The sequence below is a fragment of the Rhipicephalus microplus genome, unplaced genomic scaffold (assembly GCF_043290135.1).
Source record: "Rhipicephalus microplus isolate Deutch F79 unplaced genomic scaffold, USDA_Rmic scaffold_12, whole genome shotgun sequence".
In the NCBI taxonomy this organism is placed as follows: Eukaryota; Metazoa; Arthropoda; class Arachnida; order Ixodida; family Ixodidae; genus Rhipicephalus; species Rhipicephalus microplus.
The window spans coordinates 14,208,760-14,235,304 of NW_027464585.1; the positions used below are offsets into that span (position 1 = coordinate 14,208,760).

At 52.7% G+C, this 26,545-nt stretch overlaps 2 non-coding genes across 2 annotated transcripts; both read right to left on the bottom strand.

The window, feature by feature from the left end:
• Positions 1–23,066: 23,066 nt before the first annotated feature.
• On the bottom strand, positions 23,067–23,140 carry TRNAN-GUU (transfer RNA asparagine (anticodon GUU)). The gene has a single exon. It is a non-coding gene; the product is annotated as a tRNA-Asn (tRNA).
• Positions 23,141–25,412: 2,272 nt separating this feature from the next.
• Positions 25,413–25,486, bottom strand: TRNAN-GUU (transfer RNA asparagine (anticodon GUU)). The gene has a single exon. It is a non-coding gene; the product is annotated as a tRNA-Asn (tRNA).
• Positions 25,487–26,545: the final 1,059 nt, after the last annotated feature.

Sequence of the window (26,545 nt, forward strand, 5' to 3'; positions counted from 1 at the left end):
GAAAAAAAAGCGCCGCACCACCACCGGGTGGGCTCGAAACTCCAACTTTTCAGTTAACAGCCGATCGCGCTAGCCAATTGCGCCATGGAGAGAGTCCTGGTCCACTCTCACCACCATCAGAACATATCTTTAAAGCTATCAGCCCAAAGGAAAAAAAGCACCGCACAACCACCGGGTGGGCTCGAACCTCCAACCTTTCGGTTAACAGCCGATCGCGCTAGCCTTTTGCGCCACGGAGACAGTCGTGCTCCACTCTCACCACCATCAGAACATTTATTCAGAGCTATCAGCCCAAAGAAAAAAAGCGCCGCACCACCAACGGGTGGGCTCGAACCTCCAAGCTTTCGGTTAACAGCCGATCGCGCTAGCCAATTGCGCCACGGAGACAGTCGTGCTCCACTCTCACCAATATCAGAACATAACTTCAAAGCTATCAGCGCAAAGACAAAATCAACACACCACTCCCGAGAGGGCTCGAAACTCCAACCTTTCGGTTAACAGCCGATCGCGCCAGCCAATTGCGCCATGGAGAGAGTCCTGGTGCACTCTCACCACCATCAGAACATATCTTTAAAGCTATCAGCCTAAAAGAAAAAAAGCGCCGCACCCTCACCGGGTGGCCTCGAACCTCCAACCTTTCGGTTAACAGCCGATCGCGCTAGCCAATCGCGCCACGGACCCAGTCGCGCTCCACTTTCACCACCAATAGAACATATCTTCAAAGCTATCAGCGCAAAGAAAAAAGCAACACACCACTCCCGGGAGGGCTCGAACCTCCAACTTTTCAGTTAACAGCCGATCGCGCTAGCCAATTGCGCCATGGAGAGAGTCCAGGTCCACTCTCACCACCATCAGAACCTATCTTTAAAGCTATCAGCCCAAAGGAAAAAAAGCGCCGCACAACCACCGGGTGGGCTCGAACCTCCAACTTTTCGGTTAACAGCCGATCGCGCTAGCCATTTGCGCCATGGAGACAGTCGTGCTCAACTCTCACCACCGTCAGAACATTTATTCAGAGCTATCAGCCTAAAGAAAAAAAAGCGCCGCACCACCACCGGGTGGGCCCGAACCTCCAACCTTTCGGTTAACAGCTGATCGCGCTAGCCAATTGCGCCACGGAGACAGTCGTGCTCCACTCTCACCAATATCGGAACATATCTTCAAAGCTATCAGCGCAAAGACAAAAGCAACACACCACTCCCGGGAGGACTCGAAACTCCAACCTTTCGGTTAACAGCCGATCGCGCTAGCCAACTGCGCCACGGAGACAGTCGTGCTCCACTCTCACCACCATCAGAACATATCTTATATCTATCAGCCCAAAGAAAAAAAAGCGCCGCACCACCTCCAGGTGGGCTCGAACTTCCAACCTTTCGGTTAACAGCCAATCGCGCTAGCCAAACGCGCCAGGGAGATAGTCGTGCTCCACGCTCACCACCATCAGAACATATCTTCAAAGCTATCAGCACAAAGAAAAAAGCAACACACCACTCCCTGGAGGGCTCGAAACTTCAACTTTTCAGTTAACAGCCAATCGCTCTAGCCAATTGCGCCCTGGAGAGAGTCCTGGTCCACTCTCACCACCATCAGAACATATCTTCAAATCTATCAGCCCAAAGAAAAAAAAGCGCCGCACCACCTCCAGGTGGGCTTGAACCTCCAACCTTTCGGTTAACAGCCAATCGCGCTAGCCAAATGCGCCACGGAGACAGTCGTGTTCCACTCTCACCACCATCAGAACATAGCTTTAAAGCTATCAGCGCAAAGAAAAATGCAACACACCACTCCCGGGAAGGCTCGAACCTCCAACTTTTCAGTTAACAGCCGATCGTGCTAGCCAATTGCGCCATGGAGAGAGTCCTGGTCCACTCTCACCACCATAAGAACATATCTTTAAAGCTATCAGCCCAAAGGAAAAAAAGCGCTGCACCACCACCGGGTGGGCTCGAACCTCCAATCTTTCGGTTAACAGCCGATCGCGCTAGTCATTTGCGCCAGGGAGACAGTCGTGCTCCACTCTCACCACCGTCAGAACATTTATTCAGAGCTATCAGCCCAAAGAAAAAAAAGCGCCGCACCACCAACGGGTGGGCTCGAACGTCCAACCTTTCGGTTAACAGCCGATCGCGCTAGCCAATTGCGCCACGGACACAGTCGTGCTCCACTCTCACCAATATCAGAACATAACTTCAAAGCTATCAGCGCAAAGAGAAAATCAACACACCACTCCCGAGAGGGCTCGAAACTCCAACCTTTCGGTTAACAGCCGATCGCGCTAGCCAACTGCGCCACCGAGACAGTCCTGCTCCACTCTCACCACCATCAGAACATATCTTCAAAGCTATCAGCCCAAAGAAAAAAAGCGCCGCACCACCACCGGGTGGGCTCGAACCTCCAACTTTTGGGTTAACAGCCGATCGCGCAAGCCATTTGCGCCAAGAAGACAGTCGTGCTCCACTCTCACCACCGTCAGAACATTTATTCAGAGCTATCAGCCCAAAGAAAAAAAAGCGCCGCACCACCACCGGGTGGGCTCGAACCTCCAACCTTTCGGTTAACAGCCGATCGCGCTAGCCGATTGCGCCACGGAGACAGCCGTGCTCCACTATCACCAATATCAGAACATATCTTCCAAGCTATCAGCGCAGAGACAAAAGCAACACACCACTCCCGGGAGGGCTCGAAACTCCAACCTTTCGGTTAACAGCCGATCGCGCTAGCCAATTGGGCCATGGAGACAGTCCTGCTCCGCTCTCACCACCATCAGAACATATCTTAAATCTATCAGCCCAAAGAAAAAAAAGCGCCGCACCACCAACGGGTGGGCTCGAACGTCCAACCTTTCGGTTAACAGCCAATCGCGCTAGCCAAATGCGCCAGGGAGATAGTCGTGCTCCACGCTCACCACCATCAGAACATATCTTCAAAGCTATCAGCACAAAGAAAAAAGCAACACACCACTCCCTGGAGGGCTCGAAACTTCAACTTTTCAGTTAACAGCCGATCGCTCTAGCCAATTGCGCCATGGAGAGAGTCCTGGTCCACTCTCACCACCATCAGAACATATCTTCAAATCTATCAGCCCAAAGAAAAAAAAGCGCCGCACCACCTCCAGGTGGGCTTGAACCTCCAACCTTTCGGTTAACAGCCAATCGCGCTAGCCAAATGCGCCACGGAGACAGTCGTGCTCCACTCTCACCACCATCAGAACATAGCTTCAAAGCTATCAGCGCAAAGAAAAATGCAACACACCACTCCCGGGAAGGCTCGAACCTCCAACTTTTCAGTTAACAGCCGATCGTGCTAGCCAATTGCGCCATGGAGAGAGTCCTGGTCCACTCTCACCACCATAGGAACATATCTTTAAAGCTATCAGCCCAAAGGAAAAAAAGCGCTGCACCACCACCGGGTGGGCTCGAACCTCCAATCTTTCGGTTAACAGCCGATCGCGCTAGCCAAATGCGCCACGGAGACAGTCGTGCTCCACTCTCACCACCATCAGAACATAGCTTCAAAGCTATCAGCGCAAAGAAAAATGCAACACACCACTCCCGGGAAGGCTCGAACCTCCAACTTTTCAGTTAACAGCCGATCGTGCTAGCCAATTGCGCCATGGAGAGAGTCCTGGTCCACTCTCACCACCATAGGAACATATCTTTAAAGCTATCAGCCCAAAGGAAAAAAAGCGCTGCACCACCACCGGGTGGGCTCGAACCTCCAATCTTTCGGTTAACAGCTGATCGCGCTAGTCATTTGCGCCAGGGAGACAGTCGTGCTCCACTCCCACCACCGTCAGAACATTTATTCAGAGCTATCAGCCCAAAGAAAAAAAAGCGCCGCACCCCCAACGGGTGGGCTCGAACGTCCAACCTTTCGGTTAACAGCCGATCGCGCTAGCCAATTGCGCCACGGAGACAGTCGTGCTCCACTCTCACCAATATCAGAACATAACTTCAAAGCTATCAGCGCAAAGAGAAAATCAACACACCACTCCCGAGAGGGCTCGAAACTCCAACCTTTCGGTTAACAGCCGATCGCGCTAGCCAACTGCGCCACCGAGACAGTCCTGCTCCACTCTCACCACCATCAGAACATATCTTCAAAGCTATCAGCCCAAAGAAAAAAAGCGCCGCACCACCACCGGGTGGGCTCGAACCTCCAACTTTTGGGTTAACAGCCGATCGCGCAAGCCATTTGCGCCAAGAAGACAGTCGTGCTCCACTCTCACCACCGTCAGAACATTTATTCAGAGCTATCAGCCTAAAGAAAAAAAAGCGCCGCACCACCACCGGGTGGGCTCGAACCTCCAACCTTTCGGTTAACAGCCGATCGCGCTAGCCGATTGCGCCACGGAGACAGCCGTGCTCCACTATCACCAATATCAGAACATATCTTCAAAGCTATCAGCGCAGAGACAAAAGCAACACACCACTCCCGGGAGGGCTCGAAACTCCAACCTTTCGGTTAACAGCCGATCGTGCTAGCCAATTGGGCCACGGAGACAGTCCTGCTCCGCTCTCACCACCATCAGAACATATCTTTAAAGCTGTCAGCCCAAAAAAAGCGCCGCACCACCACCGGGTGGGCTCGAACCTCCAACCTTTCGGTTACCAGCCGATCGCGCTAGCCAACTGCGCCACGGAGACAGTCGTGCTCCACTCTCACCACCATCAGAACATAGCTTCAAAGCTATCAGCGCAAAGAAAAATGCAACACACCACTCCCGGGAAGGCTCGAACCTCCAACTTTTCATTTAACAGCCGATCGTGCTAGCCAATTGCGCCATGGAGAGAGTCCTGGTCCACTCTCACCACCATAGGAACATATCTTTAAAGCTATCAGCCCAAAGGAAAAAAAGCGCTGCACCACCACCGGGTGGGCTCGAACCTCCAATCTTTCGGTTAACAGCCGATCGCGCTAGTCATTTGCGCCAGGGAGACAGTCGTGCTCCACTCTCACCACCGTCAGAACATTTATTCAGAGCTATCAGCCCAAAGAAAAAAAAGCGCCGCACCCCCAACGGGTGGGCTCGAACGTCCAACCTTTCGGTTAACAGCCGATCGCGCTAGCCAATTGCGCCACGGAGACAGTCGTGCTCCACTCTCACCAATATCAGAACATAACTTCAAAGCTATCAGCGCAGAGACAAAAGCAACACACCACTCCCGGGAGGGCTCGAAACTCCAACCTGTCGGTTAACAGCCGATCGTGCTAGCCAATTGGGCCACGGAGACAGTCCTGCTCCGCTCTCACCACCATCAGAACATATCTTTAAAGCTGTCAGCCCAAAAAAAGCGCCGCACCACCACCGGGTGGGCTCGAACCTCCAACCTTTCGGTTACCAGCCGATCGCGCTAGCCAACTGCGCCACGGAGACAGTCGTGCTCTACTCTCACCACCAACAGAACATATCTTCAAAGCTGTCAGCGCAAACAAAAAGCAACACACCACTCCCGGGAGGGCTCGAAACTCCAACCTATCGGTTAACAGCCGATCGCGCTAGCCAATTGCGCCACGGAGACAGTCCTGCTCCCCTCTCACCACCATCAGAACATATCTTCAAAGCTATCAGCCCAAAGAAACAAAAGCGCCGCACCACCACCAGGTGGGCTCGAAACTCCAACCTTTCGGGTAACAGTCGATCGCGCTATCCTATTGCGCCACGGAGACCGTCCCTCTCCGCTCTCACCATCATGAGAACATATCTTCAAAACTCTCAGCCCAAAGAAAAAAAAGCGCCGCACCACCACCGGGTGGGCTCGAAACTGTAACCTTTCGGTTGACAGCCGATCGCGCTAGCCAATTGCACCACGAAGACAGTCCTGCTCCTCTCTCACCACCATTAGAACATATCTTCAAATCTATCAGCCCAAAGAAAAAAAAGCGCCGCACCACCTCCAGGTGGGCTCGAACCTCCAACCTTTCGGTTAACAGCCAATCGTGCTAGCCAAATGCGCCACGGAGACAGTCGTGCTCTACGCTCACCACCATCAGAGTATATCTTCAAAGCTATCGGTGCAAATAAAAAAGCAACACACCACTCCCGGAAGGGCTCGAACCTCCAACTTTTCAGTTAAGAGCCGATCGCGCTAGCTAATTGTGCCATGGAGAGAGTACTGGTCCACTCTCACCACCATCAGAACATATCTTTAAAGCTCTCAGCCCAAAGGAAAAAAAGCACCGCACCTCCACCGGGTGGGCTCGAACCTCCAACCTTTCGGTTAACAGCCGATCGCGCTAGCCATTTGCGCCACGGAGACAGTCGTGCTCCACTCTCACCACCATCAGAACATTTATTCAGAGCTATCAGCCCAAAGAAAAAAAAGCGCCGCACCACCAACGGGTGGGCTCGAACCTCCAAGCTTTCGGTTAACAGCCGATCGCGCTAGCCAATTGCGCCACGGAGACAGTCGTGCTCCACTCTCACCAATATCAGAACATAACTTCAAAGCTATCAGCGCAAAGACAAAATCAACACACCACTCCCGAGAGGGCTCGAAACTCCAACCTTTCGGTTAACAGCCGATCGCGCCAGCCAATTGCGCCATGGAGAGAGTCCTGGTGCACTCTCACCACCATCAGAACATATCTTTAAAGCTATCAGCCTAAAAGAAAAAAAGCGCCGCACCCTCACCGGGTGGCCTCGAACCTCCAACCTTTCGGTTAACAGCCGATCGCGCTAGCCAATCGCGCCACGGACCCAGTCGCGCTCCACTTTCACCACCAATAGAACATATCTTCAAAGCTATCAGCGCAAAGAAAAAAGCAACACACCACTCCCGGGAGGGCTCGAACCTCCAACTTTTCAGTTAACAGCCGATCGCGCTAGCCAATTGCGCCATGGAGAGAGTCCAGGTGCACTCTCACCACCATCAGAACCTATCTTTAAAGCTATCAGCCCAAAGGAAAAAAAGCGCCGCACAACCACCGGGTGGGCTCGAACCTCCAACTTTTCGGTTAACAGCCGATCGCGCTAGCCATTTGCGCCATGGAGACAGTCGTGCTCAACTCTCACCACCGTCAGAACATTTATTCAGAGCTATCAGCTTAAAGAAAAAAAAGCGCCGCACCACCACCGGGTGGGCTCGAACCTCCAACCTTTCGGTTAAGAGCTGATCGCGCTAGCCAATTGCGCCACGGAGACAGTCGTGCTCCACTCTCACCAATATCGGAACATATCTTCAAAGCTATCAGCGCAAAGACAAAAGCAACACACCACTCCCGGGAGGACTCGAAACTCCAACCTTTCGGTTAACAGCCGATCGCGCTAGCCAACTGCGCCACGGAGACAGTCGTGCTCCACTCTCACCACCATCAGAACATATCTTATATCTATCAGCCCAAAGAAAAAAAAAGCGCCGCACCACCTCCAGGTGGGCTCGAACTTCCAACCTTTCGGTTAACAGCCAATCGCGCTAGCCAAACGCGCCAGGGAGATAGTCGTGCTCCACGCTCACCACCATCAGAACATATCTTCAAAGCTATCAGCACAAAGAAAAAAGCAACACACCACTCCCTGGAGGGCTCGAAACTTCAACTTTTCAGTTAACAGCCGATCGCTCTAGCCAATTGCGCCCTGGAGAGAGTCCTGGTCCACTCTCACCACCATCAGAACATATCTTCAAATCTATCAGCCCAAAGAAAAAAAAGCGCCGCACCACCTCCAGGTGGGCTTGAACCTCCAACCTTTCGGTTAACAGCCAATCGCGCTAGCCAAATGCGCCACGGAGACAGTCGTGTTCCACTCTCACCACCATCAGAACATAGCTTCAAAGCTATCAGCGCAAAGAAAAATGCAACACACCACTCCCGGGAAGGATCGAACCTCCAACTTTTCAGTTAACAGCCGATCGTGCTAGCCAATTGCGCCATGGAGAGAGTCCTGGTCCACTCTCACCACCATAAGAACATATCTTTAAAGCTATCAGCCCAAAGGAAAAAAAGCGCTGCACCACCACCGGGTGGGCTCGAACCTCCAATCTTTCGGTTAACAGCCGATCGCGCTAGTCATTTGCGCCAGGGAGACAGTCGTGCTCCACTCTCACCACCGTCAGAACATTTATTCAGAGCTATCAGCGCAAAGAGAAAATCAACACACCACTCCCGAGAGGGCTCGAAACTCCAACCTTTCGGTTAACAGCCGATCGCGCTAGCCAACTGCGCCACCGAGACAGTCCTGCTCCACTCTCACCACCATCAGAACATATCTTCAAAGCTATCAGCCCAAAGAAAAAAAGCGCCGCACCACCACCGGGTGGGCTCGAACCTCCAACTTTTGGGTTAACAGCCGATCGCGCAAGCCATTTGCGCCAAGAAGACAGTCGTGCTCCACTCTCACCACCGTCAGAACATTTATTCAGAGCTATCAGCCCAAAGAAAAAAAAGCGCCGCACCACCACCGGGTGGGCTCGAACCTCCAACCTTTCGGTTAACAGCCGATCGCGCTAGCCGATTGCGCCACGGAGACAGCCGTGCTCCACTATCACCAATATCAGAACATATCTTCAAAGCTATCAGCGCAGAGACAAAAGCAACACACCACTCCCGGGAGGGCTCGAAACTCCAACCTTTCGGTTAACAGCCGATCGCGCTAGCCAATTGGGCCATGGAGACAGTCCTGCTCCGCTCTCACCACCATCAGAACATATCTTTAAAGCTATCAGCCCAAAAAAAGCGCCGCACCACCACCGGGTGGGCTCGAACCTCCAACCTTTCGGTTACCAGCCGATCGCGCTAGCCAACTGCCCCACGGAGACAGTCGTGCTCTACTCTCACCACCATCAGAACATATCTTCAAAGCTATCAGCGCAAACAAAAAGCAACACACCACTCCCGGGAGGGCTCGAAACTCCAACCTATCGGTTAACAGCCGATCGCGCTGGCCAATTGCGCCACGGAGACAGTCCTGCTCCACTCTCACCACCATCAGAACATATCTTCAAAGCTATCAGCCCAAAGAAAAAAAAGCGCCGCACCACCACCGGGTGGGCTCGAAACTCCAACTTTTCAGTTAACAGCCGATCGCGCTAGCCAATTGCGCCATGGAGAGAGTCCTGGTCCACTCTCACCACCATCAGAACATATCTTTAAAGCTATCAGCCCAAAGGAAAAAAAGCACCGCACAACCACCGGGTGGGCTCGAACCTCCAACGTTTCGGTTAACAGCCGATCGCGCTAGCCTTTTGCGCCACGGAGACAGTCGTGCTCCACTCTCACAGCCATCAGAACATTTATTCAGAGCTATCAGCCCAAAGAAAAAAAAGCGCCGCACCACCAACGGGTGGGCTCGAACCTCCAAGCTTTCGGTTAACAGCCGATCGCGCTAGCCAATTGCGCCACGGAGACAGTCGTGCTCCACTCTCACCAATATCAGAACATAACTTCAAAGCTATCAGCGCAAAGACAAATTCAACACACCACTCCCGAGAGGGCTCGAAACTCCAACCTTTCGGTTAACAGCCGATCGCGCTAGCCAATTGCGCCACGGAGACAGTCCTGCTCCACTCTCACCACCATCAGAACATATCTTCAAAGCTATCAGCCCAAAGAAAAAAAAGCGCCGCACCACCACCGGGTGGGCTCGAACCTCCAACCTTTCGGTTAACAGCCGATCGCGCTAGCCATTTGCGCCACGGAGACAGTCGTGCTCTACTCTCACCACCATCAGAACATATCTTCCAAGCTATCAGCGCAAAGAAAAAAGCAACACACCACTCCCAGGAGGGCTCGAAACTCCAACCTATCGGTTAACAGCCGATCGCGCTAGCCAATTGCGCCACGGAGACAGTCCTGCTCCCCTCTCACCACCATCAGAACATATCTTCAAAGCTATCAGCCCAAAGAAACAAAAGCGCCGCACCACCACCAGGTGGGCTCGAAACTCCAACCTTTCGGGTAACAGTCGATCGCGCTATCCTATTGCGCCACGGAGACCGTCCCTCTCCACTCTCACCATCATGAGAACATATCTTCAAAACTCTCAGCCCAAAGAAAAAAAAGCGCCGCACCACCACCGGGTGGGCTCGAAACTGTAACCTTTCGGTTGACAGCCGATCGTGCTAGCCAATTGCGCCACGAAGACAGTCCTGCTCCTCTCTCACCACCATTAGAACATATCTTCAAATCTATCAGCCCAAAGAAAAAAAAGCGCCGCACCACCTCCAGGTGGGCTCGAACCTCCAACCTTTCGGTTAACAGCCAATCGCGCTAGCCAAATGCGCCACGGAGACAGTCGTGCTCTACGCTCACCACCATCAGAACATATCTTCAAAGCTATCGGTGCAAATAAAAAAGCAACACACCACTCCCGGAAGGGCTCGAACCTCCAACTTTTCAGTTAAGAGTCGATCGCGCTAGCTAATTGTGCCATGGAGAGAGTCCTGGTCCACTCTCACCACCATCAGAACATATCTTTAAAGCTCTCAGCCCAAAGGAAAAAAAGCACCGCACCACCAGCGGGTGGGCTCGAACCTCCAACCTTTCGGTTAACAGCCGATCGCGCTAGCCATTTGCGCCACGGGGACAGTCGTGCTCCACTCTCACCACCATCAGAACATTTATTCAGAGCTATCAGCCCAAAGAAAAAAAAGCGCCGCACCACCAACGGGTGGGCTCGAACCTCCAAGCTTTCGGTTAACAGCCGATCGCGCTAGCCAATTGCGCCACGGAGACAGTCGTGCTCCACTCTCACCAATATCAGAACATAACTTCAAAGCTATCAGCGCAAAAACAAAATTAACACACCACTCCCGAGAGGGCTCGAAACTCCAACCTTTCGGTTAACAGCCGATCGCGCCAGCCAATTGCGCCATGGAGAGAGTCCTGGTGCACTCTCACCACCATCAGAACATATCTTTAAAGCTATCAGCCTAAAGGAAAAAAAGCGCCGCACCCTCACCGGGTGGCCTCGAACCTCCAACCTTTCGGTTAACAGCCGATCGCGCTAGCCAATCGCGCCACGGACCCAGTCGCGCTCCACTTTCACCACCAATAGAACATATCTTCAAAGCTATCAGCGCAAAGAAAAAAGCAACACACCACTCCCGGGAGGGCTCGAACCTCCAACTTTTCAGTTAACCGCCGATCGCGCTAGCCAATTGCGCCATGGAGAGAGTCCTGGTCCACTCTCACCACCATCAGAACCTATCTTTAAAGCTATAAGCCCAAAGGAAAAAAAGCGCCGCACAACCACCGGGTGGGCTCGAACCTCCAACTTTTCGGTTAACAGCCGATCGCGCTAGCCATTTGCGCCATGGAGACAGTCGTGCTCAACTCTCACCACCGTCAGAACATTTATTCAGAGCTATCAGCCTAAAGAAAAAAAAGCGCCGCACCACCACCGGGTGGGCTCGAACCTCCAACCTTTCGGTTAACAGCCGATCGCGCTAGCCAATTGCGCCACGGAGACAGTCGTGCTCCACTCTTACCAATATCGGAACATATCTTCAAAGCTATCAGCGCAAAGACAAAAGCAACACACCACTCCCGGGAGGACTCGAAACTCCAACCTTTCGGTTAACAGCCGATCGCGCTAGCCAATTGCGCCACGGAGACAGTCCTGCTCCACTCTCACCACCATCAGAACATATCTTCAAAGCTATCAGCCCAAAGAAAAAAAAGCGCCGCACCACCACCGGGTGGGCTCGAACCTCCAACCTTTCGGTTAACAGCCGATCGCGCTAGCCATTTGCGCCACGGAGACAGTCGTGCTCTACTCTCACCATCATCAGAACATATCTTCAAAGCTATCAGCGCAAAGAAAAAAGCAACACACCACTCCCAGGAGGGCTCGAAACTCCAACCTATCGGTTAACAGCCGATCGCGCTAGCCAATTGCGCCACGGAGACAGTCCTGCTCCCCTCTCACCACCATCAGAACATATCTTCAAAGCTATCAGCCCAAAGAAACAAAAGCGCCGCACCACCACCAGGTGGGCTCGAAACTCCAACCTTTCGGGTAACAGTCGATCGCGCTATCCTATTGCGCCACGGAGACCGTCCCTCTCCGCTCTCACCATCATGAGAACATATCTTCAAAGCTATCGGTGCAAATAAAAAAGCAACACACCACTCCCAGAAGGGCTCGAACCTCCAACTTTTCAGTTAAGAGCCGATCGCGCTAGCTAATTGTGCCATGGAGAGAGTCCTGGTCCACTCTCACCACCATCAGAACATATCTTTAAAGCTCTCAGCCCAAATGAAAAAAAGCACCGCACCACCACCGGGTGGGCTCGAACCTCCAACCTTTCGGTTAACAGCCGATCGCGCTAGCCATTTGCGCCACGGAGACAGTCGTGCTCCACTCTCACCACCATCAGAACATTTATTCAGAGCTATCAGCCCAAAAAAAAAGCGCCGCACCACCAACGGGTGGGCTCGAACCTCCAAGCTTTCGGTTAACAGCCGATCGCGCTAGCCAATTGCGCCACGGAGACAGTCGTGCTCCACTCTCACCAATATCAGAACATAACTTCAAAGCTATCAGCGCAAAGACAAAATCAACACACCACTCCCGAGAGGGCTCGAAACTCCAACCTTTCGGTTAACAGCCGATCGCGCCAGCCAGTTGCGCCATGGAGAGAGTCCTGGTGCACTCTCACCACCATCAGAACATATCTTTAAAGCTATCAGCCTAAAAGAAAAAAAGCGCCGCACCCTCACCGGGTGGCCTCGAACCTCCAACCTTTCGGTTAACAGCCGATCGCGCTAGCCAATCGCGCCACGGACCCAGTCGCGCTCCACTTTCACCACCAATAGAACATATCTTCAAAGCTATCAGCGCAAAGAAAAAAGCAACACACCACTCCCGGGAGGGCTCGAACCTCCAACTTTTCAGTTAACAGCCGATCGCGCTAGCCAATTGCGCCATGGAGAGAGTCCAGGTCCACTCTCACCACCATCAGAACCTATCTTTAAAGCTATCAGCCCAAAGGAAAAAAAGCGCCGCACAACCACCGGGTGGGCTCGAACCTCCAACTTTTCGGTTAACAGCCGATTGCGCTAGCCATTTGCGCCATGGAGACAGTCGTGCTCAACTCTCACCACCGTCAGAACATTTATTCAGAGCTATCAGCCTAAAGAAAAAAAAGCGCCGCTCCACCACCGGGTGGGCTCGAACCTCCAACCTTTCGGTTAACAGCTGATCGCGCTAGCCAATTGCGCCACGGAGACAGTCGTCCTCCACTCTCACCAATATCGGAACATATCTTCAAAGCTATCAGCGCAAAGACAAAAGCAACACACCACTCCCGGGAGGACTCGAAACTCCAACCTTTCGGTTAACAGCCGATCGCGCTAGCCAACTGCGCCACGGAGACAGTCGTGCTCCACTCTCACCACCATCAGAACATATCTTATATCTATCAGCCCAAAGAAAAAAAAGCGCCGCACCACCTCCAGGTGGGCTCGAACTTCCAACCTTTCGGTTAACAGCCAATCGCGCTAGCCAAACGCGCCAGGGAGATAGTCGTGCTCCACTCTCACCACCATCAGAACATAGCTTCAAAGCTATCAGCGCAAAGAAAAATGCAACACACCACTCCCGGGAAGGCTCGAACCTCCAACTTTTCAGTTAACAGCCGATCGTGCTAGCCAATTGCGCCATGGAGAGAGTCCTGGTCCACTCTCACCACCATAAGAACATATCTTTAAAGCTATCAGCCCAAAGGAAAAAAAGCGCTGCACCACCACCGGGTGGGCTCGAACCTCCAATCTTTCGGTTAACAGCCGATCGCGCTAGTCATTTGCGCCAGGGAGACAGTCGTGCTCCACTCTCACCACCGTCAGAACATTTATTCAGAGCTATCAGCCCAAAGAAAAAAAAGCGCCGCACCACCAACGGGTGGGCTCGAACGTCCAACCTTTCGGTTAACAGCCGATCGCGCTAGCCAATTGCGCCACGGAGACAGTCGTGCTCCACTCTCACCAATATCAGAACATAACTTCAAAGCTATCAGCGCAAAGAGAAAATCAACACACCACTCCCGAGAGGGCTCGAAACTCCAACCTTTCGGTTAACAGCCGATCGCGCTAGCCAACTGCACCACCGAGACAGTCCTGCTCCACTCTCACCACCATCAGAACATATCTTCAAAGCTATCAGCCCAAAGAAAAAAAGCGCCGCACCACCACCGGGTGGGCTCGAACCTCCAACTTTTGGGTTAACAGCCGATCGCGCAAGCCATTTGCGCCAAGAAGACAGTCGTGCTCCACTCTCACCACCGTCAGAACATTTATTCAGAGCTATCAGCCCAAAGAAAAAAAGCGCCGCACCACCACCGGGTGGGCTCGAACCTCCAACCTTTCGGTTAACAGCCGATCGCGCTAGCCGATTGCGCCACGGAGACAGCCGTGCTCCACTATCACCAATATCAGAACATATCTTCAAAGCTATCAGCGCAGAGACAAAAGCAACACACCACTCCCGGGAGGGCTCGAAACTCCAACCTTTCGGTTAACAGCCGATCGCGCTAGCCAATTGGGCCATGGAGACAGTCCTGCTCCACTCTCACCACCATCAGAACATATCTTTAAAGCTATGAGCCCAAAAAAAGCGCCGCACCACCACCGGGTGGGCTCGAACCTCCAACCTTTCGGTTACCAGCCGATCGCGCTAGCCAACTGCGCCACGGAGACAGTCGTGCTCTACTCTCACCACCATCAGAACATATCTTCAAAGCTATCAGCGCAAACAAAAAGCAACACACCACTCCCGGGAGGGCTCGAAACTCCAACCTATCGGTTAACAGCCGATCGCGCTGGCCAATTGCGCCACGGAGACAGTCCTGCTCCACTCTCACCACCATCAGAACATATCTTCAAAGCTATCAGCCCAAAGAAAAAAAAGCGCCGCACCACCACCGGGTGGGCTCGAAACTCAAACTTTTCAGTTAACAGCCGATCGCGCTAGCCAATTGCGCCATGGAGAGAGTCCTGGTCCACTCTCACCACCATCAGAACATATCTTTAAAGCTATCAGCCCAAAGGAAAAAAAGCACCGCACAACCACCGGGTGGGCTCGAACCTCCAACCTTTCGGTTAACAGCCGATCGCGCTAGCCATTTGCGCCACGGAGACAGTCGTGCTCCACTCTCACCACCATCAGAACATTTATTCAGAGCTATCAGCCCAAAGAAAAAAAAGCGCCGCACCACCAACGGGTGGGCTCGAACCTCCAAGCTTTCGGTTAACAGCCGATCGCGCTAGCCAATTGCGCCACGGAGACAGTCGTGCTCCACTCTCACCAATATCAGAACATAACTTCAAAGCTATCAGCGCAAAGACAAATTCAACACACCACTCCCGAGAGGGCTCGAAACTCCAACCTTTCGGTTAACAGCCGATCGCGCTAGTCAATTGCGCCACGGAGACAGTCCTGCTCCACTCTCACCACCATCAGAACATATCTTCAAAGCTATCAGCGCAAAGAAAAAAAAGCGCCGCACCACCACCGGGTGGGCTCGAACCTCCAACCTTTCGGTTAACAGCCGATCGCGCTAGCCATTTGCGCCACGGAGACAGTCGTGCTCTACTCTCACCACCATCAGAACATTTATTCAGAGCTATCAGCCCAAAGAAAAAAAAGCGCCGCACCACCAACGGGTGGGCTCGAACCTCCAAGCTTTCGGTTAACAGCCGATCGCGCTAGCCAATTGCGCCACGGAGACAGTCGTGCTCCACTCTCACCAATATCAGAACATAACTTCAAAGCTATCAGCGCAAAGACAAAATCAACACACCACTCCCGAGAGGGCTCGAAACTCCAACCTTTCGGTTAACAGCCGATCGCGCCAGCCAATTGCGCCATGGAGAGAGTCCTGGTGCACTCTCACCACCATCAGAACATATCTTTAAAGCTATCAGCCTAAAGGAAAAAAAGCGCCGCACCCTCACCGGGTGGCCTCGAACCTCCAACCTTTCGGTTAACAGCCGATCGCGCTAGCCAATCGCGCCACGGACCCAGTCGCGCTCCACTTTCACCACCAATAGAACATATCTTCAAAGCTATCAGCGCAAAGAAAAAAGCAACACACCACTCCCGGGAGGGCTCAAAACTCCAACCTTTCGGTTAACAGCCGATTCAGCTAGTCAATTGCGTAGCAGAGACAGTCGTGCTCTACGCTCACCACCATCAGAACATATCTTCAAAGCTATCAGTGCAAAGAAAGAAGCAACACACCACTCCCGGAAGGGCTCGAACCTCCAACTTTTCGGTTAAGAGCCGATCGCGCTAGCTAATTGTGCCATGGAGAGAGTCCTGGTCCACTCTCACCACCATCAGAACACATCTCTAAAGCTCTCAACCCAAAGGAAAAAAAAGCGCTGCACCACCACCGGGTGGCCTCGAACCTCCAACCTTTCGGTTAATAGCCGTTCGCGCTAGCGATTTGCACCACGGAGACAGTCGTGCTCCACTCTCACCACCGTCAGAACATTTGTTCAGAGCTATCAGCCCAAAGAAAAAAAAGCGCCGCACCACCAACGGGTGGGCTCGAACCTCCAACCTTTAGGTTAACAGCCGATCGCGCTAGCCAATTGCGCCACGGAGACAGTCGTGCTCTACTCTCACCACCATCAGAACATATCTTCAAAGCTATCAGCGCAAAGGAAAAGCAACACACCACTCCCGGGAGGGCTCGAAACTCCAACCTATCGGTTAACAGCCGATCGCGCTAGCCAATCGCGCCACAGAGACAGTCCGCTCAACTCTCACCACCATCAGAACATATCTTCAAAGCTATCAGCCCAAAAAAAAGCGCCGCACCACCACCGGGTGGGCTCGAAACTCCAACCTGTCGGTTAACAGCCAATCGCGCTAGCCAAATGCGCCACGGATACAGTCCTGCTCCACTCTCCCCGCCATCAGAACATATCTTCAAAGCTATCAGCCCAAAGAAAAAAAAGCGCAGCACCACCACCGGGTGGGCTCGAACCTCTAACTTTTCCGTTACAGCCGATCGCGCTAGCCAATTGCGCCACAATGACAGTCATGCTCCACTCTCACCACCATCACAACGTATCTTTAAAGCTATCAGCGCAAAGAAAAAAGCAACACACCACTCCAGGGAGGGCTCGAAACTCCAACCTTTCGGTTGACAGCCGATTCAGCTAGTCAATTGCGCAACAGAGACAGTCTTGCTCCACTCTCACCACCATCAGAACATATCTTTAAAGCTATCAGCCCAAAGAAAAAAAAGCAACACACCACTCCCGGGAAAGCTCAAACCTCAAATTTTTCTGTTAAAAGCCGATCGCGCTAGCCAATTGCGCACCGGAGACAGTCGTGCTCCACTTTCACCACCATCAGAACATATCTTCAAAGCTATCACCCAAAGAAAAAAAAAGCCGCACCACCACCGGGTGGGCTTGAACCTCCAACCTTTCGGTTAACAGCCGATCGCGCAAGCCAATCACGCCACGGAGACAGTCGTGCTCCACACTCACCACCATTAGAAGATATCGTCAAAGCTATCAGCGCAAACATAAAAGCAACACACCACTCTCGGTAGGGCTTGAACCTCCAACTTTTCGGTTAACAGCCGATCGCGCTAGCCATTTGCGCCACGGAGACAGTCGTGCTCCACTCTCACCACCATCAGAACATTTATTCAGAGCTATCAGCCCAAAGAAAAAAAAGCGCCGCACCACCAACGGGTGGGCTCGAACCTCCAAGCTTTCGGTTAACAGCCGATCGCGCTAGCCAATTGCGCCACGGAGACAGTCGTGCTCCACTCTCACCAATATCAGAACATAACTTCAAAGCTATCAGCGCAAAGACAAATTCAACACACCACTCCCGAGAGGGCTCGAAACTCCAACCTTTCGGTTAACAGCCGATCGCGCTAGTCAATTGCGCCACGGAGACAGTCCTGCTCCACTCTCACCACCATCAGAACATATCTTCAAAGCTATCAGCGCAAAGAAAAAAAAGCGCCGCACCACCACCGGGTGGGCTCGAACCTCCAACCTTTCGGTTAACAGCCGATCGCGCTAGCCATTTGCGCCACGGAGACAGTCGTGCTCTACTCTCACCACCATCAGAACATTTATTCAGAGCTATCAGCCCAAAGAAAAAAAAGCGCCGCACCACCAACGGGTGGGCTCGAACCTCCAAGCTTTCGGTTAACAGCCGATCGCGCTAGCCAATTGCGCCACGGAGACAGTCGTGCTCCACTCTCACCAATATCAGAACATAACTTCAAAGCTATCAGCGCAAAGACAAAATCAACACACCACTCCCGAGAGGGCTCGAAACTCCAACCTTTCGGTTAACAGCCGATCGCGCCAGCCAATTGCGCCATGGAGAGAGTCCTGGTGCACTCTCACCACCATCAGAACATATCTTTAAAGCTATCAGCCTAAAGGAAAAAAAGCGCCGCACCCTCACCGGGTGGCCTCGAACCTCCAACCTTTCGGTTAACAGCCGATCGCGCTAGCCAATCGCGCCACGGACCCAGTCGCGCTCCACTTTCACCACCAATAGAACATATCTTCAAAGCTATCAGCGCAAAGAAAAAAGCAACACACCACTCCCGGGAGGGCTCAAAACTCCAACCTTTCGGTTAACAGCCGATTCAGCTAGTCAATTGCGTAGCAGAGACAGTCGTGCTCTACGCTCACCACCATCAGAACATATCTTCAAAGCTATCAGTGCAAAGAAAGAAGCAACACACCACTCCCGGAAGGGCTCGAACCTCCAACTTTTCGGTTAAGAGCCGATCGCGCTAGCTAATTGTGCCATGGAGAGAGTCCTGGTCCACTCTCACCACCATCAGAACACATCTCTAAAGCTCTCAACCCAAAGGAAAAAAAAGCGCTGCACCACCACCGGGTGGCCTCGAACCTCCAACCTTTCGGTTAATAGCCGTTCGCGCTAGCGATTTGCACCACGGAGACAGTCGTGCTCCACTCTCACCACCGTCAGAACATTTGTTCAGAGCTATCAGCCCAAAGAAAAAAAAGCGCCGCACCACCAACGGGTGGGCTCGAACCTCCAACCTTTAGGTTAACAGCCGATCGCGCTAGCCAATTGCGCCACGGAGACAGTCGTGCTCTACTCTCACCACCATCAGAACATATCTTCAAAGCTATCAGCGCAAAGGAAAAGCAACACACCACTCCCGGGAGGGCTCGAAACTCCAACCTATCGGTTAACAGCCGATCGCGCTAGCCAATCGCGCCACAGAGACAGTCCGCTCAACTCTCACCACCATCAGAACATATCTTCAAAGCTATCAGCCCAAAAAAAAGCGCCGCACCACCACCGGGTGGGCTCGAAACTCCAACCTGTCGGTTAACAGCCAATCGCGCTAGCCAAATGCGCCACGGATACAGTCCTGCTCCACTCTCCCCGCCATCAGAACATATCTTCAAAGCTATCAGCCCAAAGAAAAAAAAGCGCAGCACCACCACCGGGTGGGCTCGAACCTCTAACTTTTCCGTTACAGCCGATCGCGCTAGCCAATTGCGCCACAATGACAGTCATGCTCCACTCTCACCACCATCACAACGTATCTTTAAAGCTATCAGCGCAAAGAAAAAAGCAACACACCACTCCAGGGAGGGCTCGAAACTCCAACCTTTCGGTTGACAGCCGATTCAGCTAGTCAATTGCGCAACAGAGACAGTCTTGCTCCACTCTCACCACCATCAGAACATATCTTTAAAGCTATCAGCCCAAAGAAAAAAAAGCAACACACCACTCCCGGGAAAGCTCAAACCTCAAATTTTTCTGTTAAAAGCCGATCGCGCTAGCCAATTGCGCACCGGAGACAGTCGTGCTCCACTTTCACCACCATCAGAACATATCTTCAAAGCTATCACCCAAAGAAAAAAAAAGCCGCACCACCACCGGGTGGGCTTGAACCTCCAACCTTTCGGTTAACAGCCGATCGCGCAAGCCAATCACGCCACGGAGACAGTCGTGCTCCACACTCACCACCATTAGAAGATATCGTCAAAGCTATCAGCGCAAACATAAAAGCAACACACCACTCTCGGTAGGGCTTGAACCTCCAACTTTTCGGTTAACAGCCGATCGCGCTAGCCATTTGCGCCACGGAGACAGTCGTGCTCCACTCTCACCACCTTCAGAACATTTCTTCAGAGCTATCAGCCCAAAGAAAAAAAAAGCGCCGCACCACCACCGGGGGGCTCGAACCTCCAACCTTTCGGTTAACAGCCGATCGTGCTAGCCAATTGCGCCACGGAGACAGTCATGCCCCACTTTCACCACCATCAGAACATATCTTCAAAGCTATCAGCCCAAAGAAAAAAAAGAGCCGCACCACCACCGGGTGGGCTCGAAACTCCAACTTTTCGGATAACAACCGATCGCGCTAGCATATTGCGCCACGGAGACAGTCGTGCTCCACTCTCACCACCATCAGAATATATCTTTAAAGCTATCAGCGCAAAGAGAAAAAGCGCCGCGCCACCACCGGGTGGGCTCGACCCTCCAACCTTTCGGTTAACAGCCGATTGCGATAGCCAATTGCGCCACGGAGACAGTCCTGCTCCTCTCTCACCACCATCAGAACATATCTTCAAAGCTAACAGCCCAAAAAAAGCGCCGCACCACCACCTTGTGGGCTCGAACCTCCAATTTTTCGGTTAACAGCCGATCGCGCTAGCCATTTGCGGCACGGAGACAGTCCTGCTTCATTCTCACCACCATCAGAACATAACTTCAAAGCAATCAGCCCAAAGAAAAAATAGCGCCGCAGTACCGCCGGGTGGGCTCAAAACTCCAACCTTTCGGTTAACAACCGATCGCGCTAGCCAATTGCGCCACGGAGACAGTCGTGCTCCACTCTCATCATCATCAGAACATATCTTCAAAGCTATCAGCGCAAAGAAAAAAAAGCGCCGCACCACCACCTGGTGGGCTCGAACCTCCAACCTTTCGGTTAACAGCCGATCGCGCTAGGCAATTGCGCCACGGAGACAGTCGTGCTCCACTCTCACCACCATCACAACGTATCTTCAAAGCTATCAGCGCAAAGCAAAAAGCAACACACCACTCCAGGGAGGGCTCGAACCTCCAATTTTTCGGTTAACAGCCGATCTCGCTAGCCATTTGCGGCACGGAGACAGTCCTGCTCCATTCTCACCAGCATCAGAACATATCTTCAAAGCTATCAGCCCAAAGAAAAAAAAGCGCCGCACTACCACCGGGTGGGCTCGAAACTCCAACCTTTCCGTTAACAGCCGATCGCGCTAGCCAACTGCGCCACGGAGACAGTCCTGCTCCACTCTCACCAGCATCAGAACATATCTTCAAAGCTATCAGCCCAAAGAAAAAAAAGCGCCGCACCACCACCGGGTGGGCTCGAACCTCTAACTTTTCCGTTACAGGCGATCGCGCTAGCCAATTGCACCACGGAGACAGTCGTGCTCCACTCTCACCACCATCAGAACGTATCTTCAAAGCTATCAGCGCAAAGAAAAAAAAGCGCCGCACCACTACCGGATGGGCTCGAACCTCCAACCTTTCGGTTAACAGCCGATCGCGCTAGCCAATTGCGCCACAGAGACAGTCGTGCTCCACTCTCACCACCGTCAGAACATTTCTTCAGAGCTATCAGCCCAAAGCAAAAAAGGCGCCGCACCACCACCGGGTGGGCTCGATCCTCCAACCTTTCGGTTAACAGCCGATCGTGCTAGCCAATTGCACCACGGAGACAGTCGTGGTCCACTCTCACCACCATCAGAACATATCTTCAAAGCTATCAGCGCAAAGAAAAAAGCAACACACCACTCCCGGGAGGGCTCGCACCTCCAACTTTTCGGTCAACAGCCGATCGTGCTAGCCAATTGCGCCACGGAGGCAGTCCTGCTCCACTCTCACTGCCATTAGAACATATCTTCAAAGCTATCAGCCCAAAGAAAAAAAGCGCCGCTCCACCACCGGGTGGGCTCGAACCTCCAACTTTTGGGTTAACAACCGATCGCGCTAGCCAATAGCGCCACGGAGACAGTCGTGCTCCACTCTCACCACCATCAGAACATATCTTCAAAGCTATCAGCGCAAAGAAAAAAAGCGCCGAACCACCACCCGGTGGGCTCGAACCCTTCCGTTAACAGCCGATCGCGCTAGCCAATTGCGCCACGGAGACAGTCCTGCTCCACTCTCACCACCATCAGAACATATCTTCAAAGCTATCAGCCCAAAGAAAAAAAAGCGCCGCACCACCACCGGGTGGGCTCGAACCTCTAGCTTTTCTGTTACAGCCGATCGCGCTAGGCAATTGCGCCACGGAGACAGTCGTGCTCCACTCTCACCACCATCACAACGTATCTTCAAAGCTATCAGCGCAAAGCAAAAAGCAACACACCACTCCAGGGAGGGCTCGAAACTCCAACCTTTCGGTTGACAGCCAATTCAGCTAGTCAATTGCGCAACAGAGACAGTCTTGCTCCACTCTCACCACCACCAGAACATATCTTCAAAGCTATCAGCCCAAAGAAAAAAAAGCAACACACCACTCCCGGGAAAGCTCGAACCTCAAACTTTTCGGTTTAAAGCCGATCGCGCTAGCCAATAGCGCCACGGAGACAGTCGTGCTCCACATTCACCACCATCAGAACATATCTTCAAAGCTATCAGCCCAAAGAAAAAAAAAGCCGCACCACCACCGGGTGGCCTCGAACCTCCAACCTTTCGGTTAACAGCCGATCGCGCTAGCCAATTGCGCCACGGAGACAGTCCTGCTCCTCTCTCACCACCATCAGAACATATCTTCAAAGCTATCAGCCCAAAAAAAAGCCGCACCACCACCGGGTGGGCTCGAACCTCCAACCTTTCGGTTAACAGCCGGTCGCGCTAGCCAATTGCGCCACGGAGACAGTCGTGCTCTACTCTCACCACCATCAGAACATATCTTCAAAGCTATCAGCCCAAAGAAAAAAAAAGCGCCGCACCACCAATGGGTGGACTCGAACCTCCAACCTTTCGGTTAACAGCCAATCGCGCTAGCCAATTGCGCCACAGAGACAGTCGTGGTCCACTCTCACCACCATCAGAACATAACTTCAAAGCAATCAGCGCAAAGAAAAAAGCAACACACCACTCCCGGGAGGGCTCGAACCTCCAACTTCTCGGTTAACAGCCGATCGCGCTAGCCAATTGCGCCACGGAGGCAGTCCTGCTCCACTCTCACTGCCATCAAAACATATCTTCAAAGCTATCAGCCCAAAGAAAAAAAAGCGCCGCACGACCACCGGGTGGGCTCGAACCTCCAACCTTTCGGATAACAGCCGATCGCGCTAGCCATTTGCGCCACGGAGACAGTCGTGCTCCTCTCTCACCACCATCAGAACATATCTTCCAAGCTATCAGCCCAAAGAAAAAAAAAGCGCCGCACCACCACCGGGTGGGCTCGAACCTCTAACTTTTCCGTTACAGCCGATCGCGCTAGCCAATTGCGCCACGGAGAAAGTCTTGCTCCACTCTCACCACCATCAGAACATATCTTCAAAGCTATCAGCCCAAAGAAAAAAAAGCGCCGCCCCACCACCGGGTGGGCTCGAAACTCCAACCTTTCGGTTAACAGCCGATCGCGCTAGCCAATTGCGCCACGGAGACAGTCGTGCTCCACATTCACCACCATCAGAACATATCTTCAAAGCTATCAGCCCAAAGAAAAAAAAGCGCCGCACCACCACCGGGTGGGCTCGAACCTCTAACTTTTCCGTTACAGGCGATCGCGCTAGCCAATTGCACCACGGAGACAGTCGTGCTCCACTCTCACCACCATCAGAACGTATCTTCAAAGCTATCAGCGCAAAGAAAAAAAAGCGCCGCACCACTACCGGATGGGCTCGAACCTCCAACCTTTCGGTTAACAGCCGATCGCGCTAGCCAATTGCGCCACAGAGACAGTCGTGCTCCACTCTCACCACCGTCAGAACATTTCTTCAGAGCTATCAGCCCAAAGCAAAAAAGGCGCCGCACCACCACCGGGTGGGCTCGATCCTCCAACCTTTCGGTTAACAGCCGATCGTGCTAGCCAATTGCACCACGGAGACAGTCGTGGTCCACTCTCACCACCATCAGAACATATCTTCAAAGCTATCAGCGCAAAGAAAAAAGCAACACACCACTCCCGGGAGGGCTCGCACCTCCAACTTTTCGGTCAACAGCCGATCGTGCTAGCCAATTGCGCCACGGAGGCAGTCCTGCTCCACTCTCACTGCCATTAGAACATATCTTCAAAGCTATCAGCCCAAAGAAAAAAAGCGCCGCTCCACCACCGGGTGGGCTCGAACCTCCAACTTTTGGGTTAACAACCGATCGCGCTAGCCAATAGCGCCACGGAGACAGTCGTGCTCCACTCTCACCACCATCAGAACATATCTTCAAAGCTATCAGCGCAAAGAAAAAAAGCGCCGAACCACCACCCGGTGGGCTCGAACCCTTCCGTTAACAGCCGATCGCGCTAGCCAATTGCGCCACGGAGACAGTCCTGCTCCACTCTCACCACCATCAGAACATATCTTCAAAGCTATCAGCCCAAAGAAAAAAAAGCGCCGCACCACCACCGGGTGGGCTCGAACCTCTAGCTTTTCTGTTACAGCCGATCGCGCTAGGCAATTGCGCCACGGAGACAGTCGTGCTCCACTCTCACCACCATCACAACGTATCTTCAAAGCTATCAGCGCAAAGCAAAAAGCAACACACCACTCCAGGGAGGGCTCGAAACTCCAACCTTTCGGTTGACAGCCAATTCAGCTAGTCAATTGCGCAACAGAGACAGTCTTGCTCCACTCTCACCACCACCAGAACATATCTTCAAAGCTATCAGCCCAAAGAAAAAAAAGCAACACACCACTCCCGGGAAAGCTCGAACCTCAAACTTTTCGGTTTAAAGCCGATCGCGCTAGCCAATAGCGCCACGGAGACAGTCGTGCTCCACATTCACCACCATCAGAACATATCTTCAAAGCTATCAGCCCAAAGAAAAAAAAAGCCGCACCACCACCGGGTGGCCTCGAACCTCCAACCTTTCGGTTAACAGCCGATCGCGCTAGCCAATTGCGCCACGGAGACAGTCCTGCTCCTCTCTCACCACCATCAGAACATATCTTCAAAGCTATCAGCCCAAAAAAAAAGCCGCACCACCACCGGGTGGGCTCGAACCTCCAACCTTTCGGTTAACAGCCGGTCGCGCTAGCCAATTGCGCCACGGAGACAGTCGTGCTCTACTCTCACCACCATCAGAACATATCTTCAAAGCTATCAGCCCAAAGAAAAAAAAAGCGCCGCACCACCAATGGGTGGACTCGAACCTCCAACCTTTCGGTTAACAGCCAATCGCGCTAGCCAATTGCGCCACAGAGACAGTCGTGGTCCACTCTCACCACCATCAGAACATAACTTCAAAGCAATCAGCGCAAAGAAAAAAGCAACACACCACTCCCGGGAGGGCTCGAACCTCCAACTTCTCGGTTAACAGCCGATCGCGCTAGCCAATTGCGCCACGGAGGCAGTCCTGCTCCACTCTCACTGCCATCAAAACATATCTTCAAAGCTATCAGCCCAAAGAAAAAAAAGCGCCGCACGACCACCGGGTGGGCTCGAACCTCCAACCTTTCGGATAACAGCCGATCGCGCTAGCCATTTGCGCCACGGAGACAGTCGTGCTCCTCTCTCACCACCATCAGAACATATCTTCCAAGCTATCAGCCCAAAGAAAAAAAAAGCGCCGCACCACCACCGGGTGGGCTCGAACCTCTAACTTTTCCGTTACAGCCGATCGCGCTAGCCAATTGCGCCACGGAGAAAGTCTTGCTCCACTCTCACCACCATCAGAACATATCTTCAAAGCTATCAGCCCAAAGAAAAAAAAGCGCCGCCCCACCACCGGGTGGGCTCGAAACTCCAACCTTTCGGTTAACAGCCGATCGCGCTAGCCAATTGCGCCACGGAGACAGTCGTGCTCCACATTCACCACCATCAGAACATATCTTCAAAGCTATCAGCCCAAAGAAAAAAAAGCGCCGCACCACCACCGGGTGGGCTCGAACCTCTAACTTTTCCGTTACAGGCGATCGCGCTAGCCAATTGCACCACGGAGACAGTCGTGCTCCACTCTCACCACCATCAGAACGTATCTTCAAAGCTATCAGCGCAAAGAAAAAAAAGCGCCGCACCACTACCGGATGGGCTCGAACCTCCAACCTTTCGGTTAACAGCCGATCGCGCTAGCCAATTGCGCCACAGAGACAGTCGTGCTCCACTCTCACCACCGTCAGAACATTTCTTCAGAGCTATCAGCCCAAAGCAAAAAAGGCGCCGCACCACCACCGGGTGGGCTCGATCCTCCAACCTTTCGGTTAACAGCCGATCGTGCTAGCCAATTGCACCACGGAGACAGTCGTGGTCCACTCTCACCACCATCAGAACATATCTTCAAAGCTATCAGCGCAAAGAAAAAAGCAACACACCACTCCCGGGAGGGCTCGCACCTCCAACTTTTCGGTCAACAGCCGATCGTGCTAGCCAATTGCGCCACGGAGGCAGTCCTGCTCCACTCTCACTGCCATT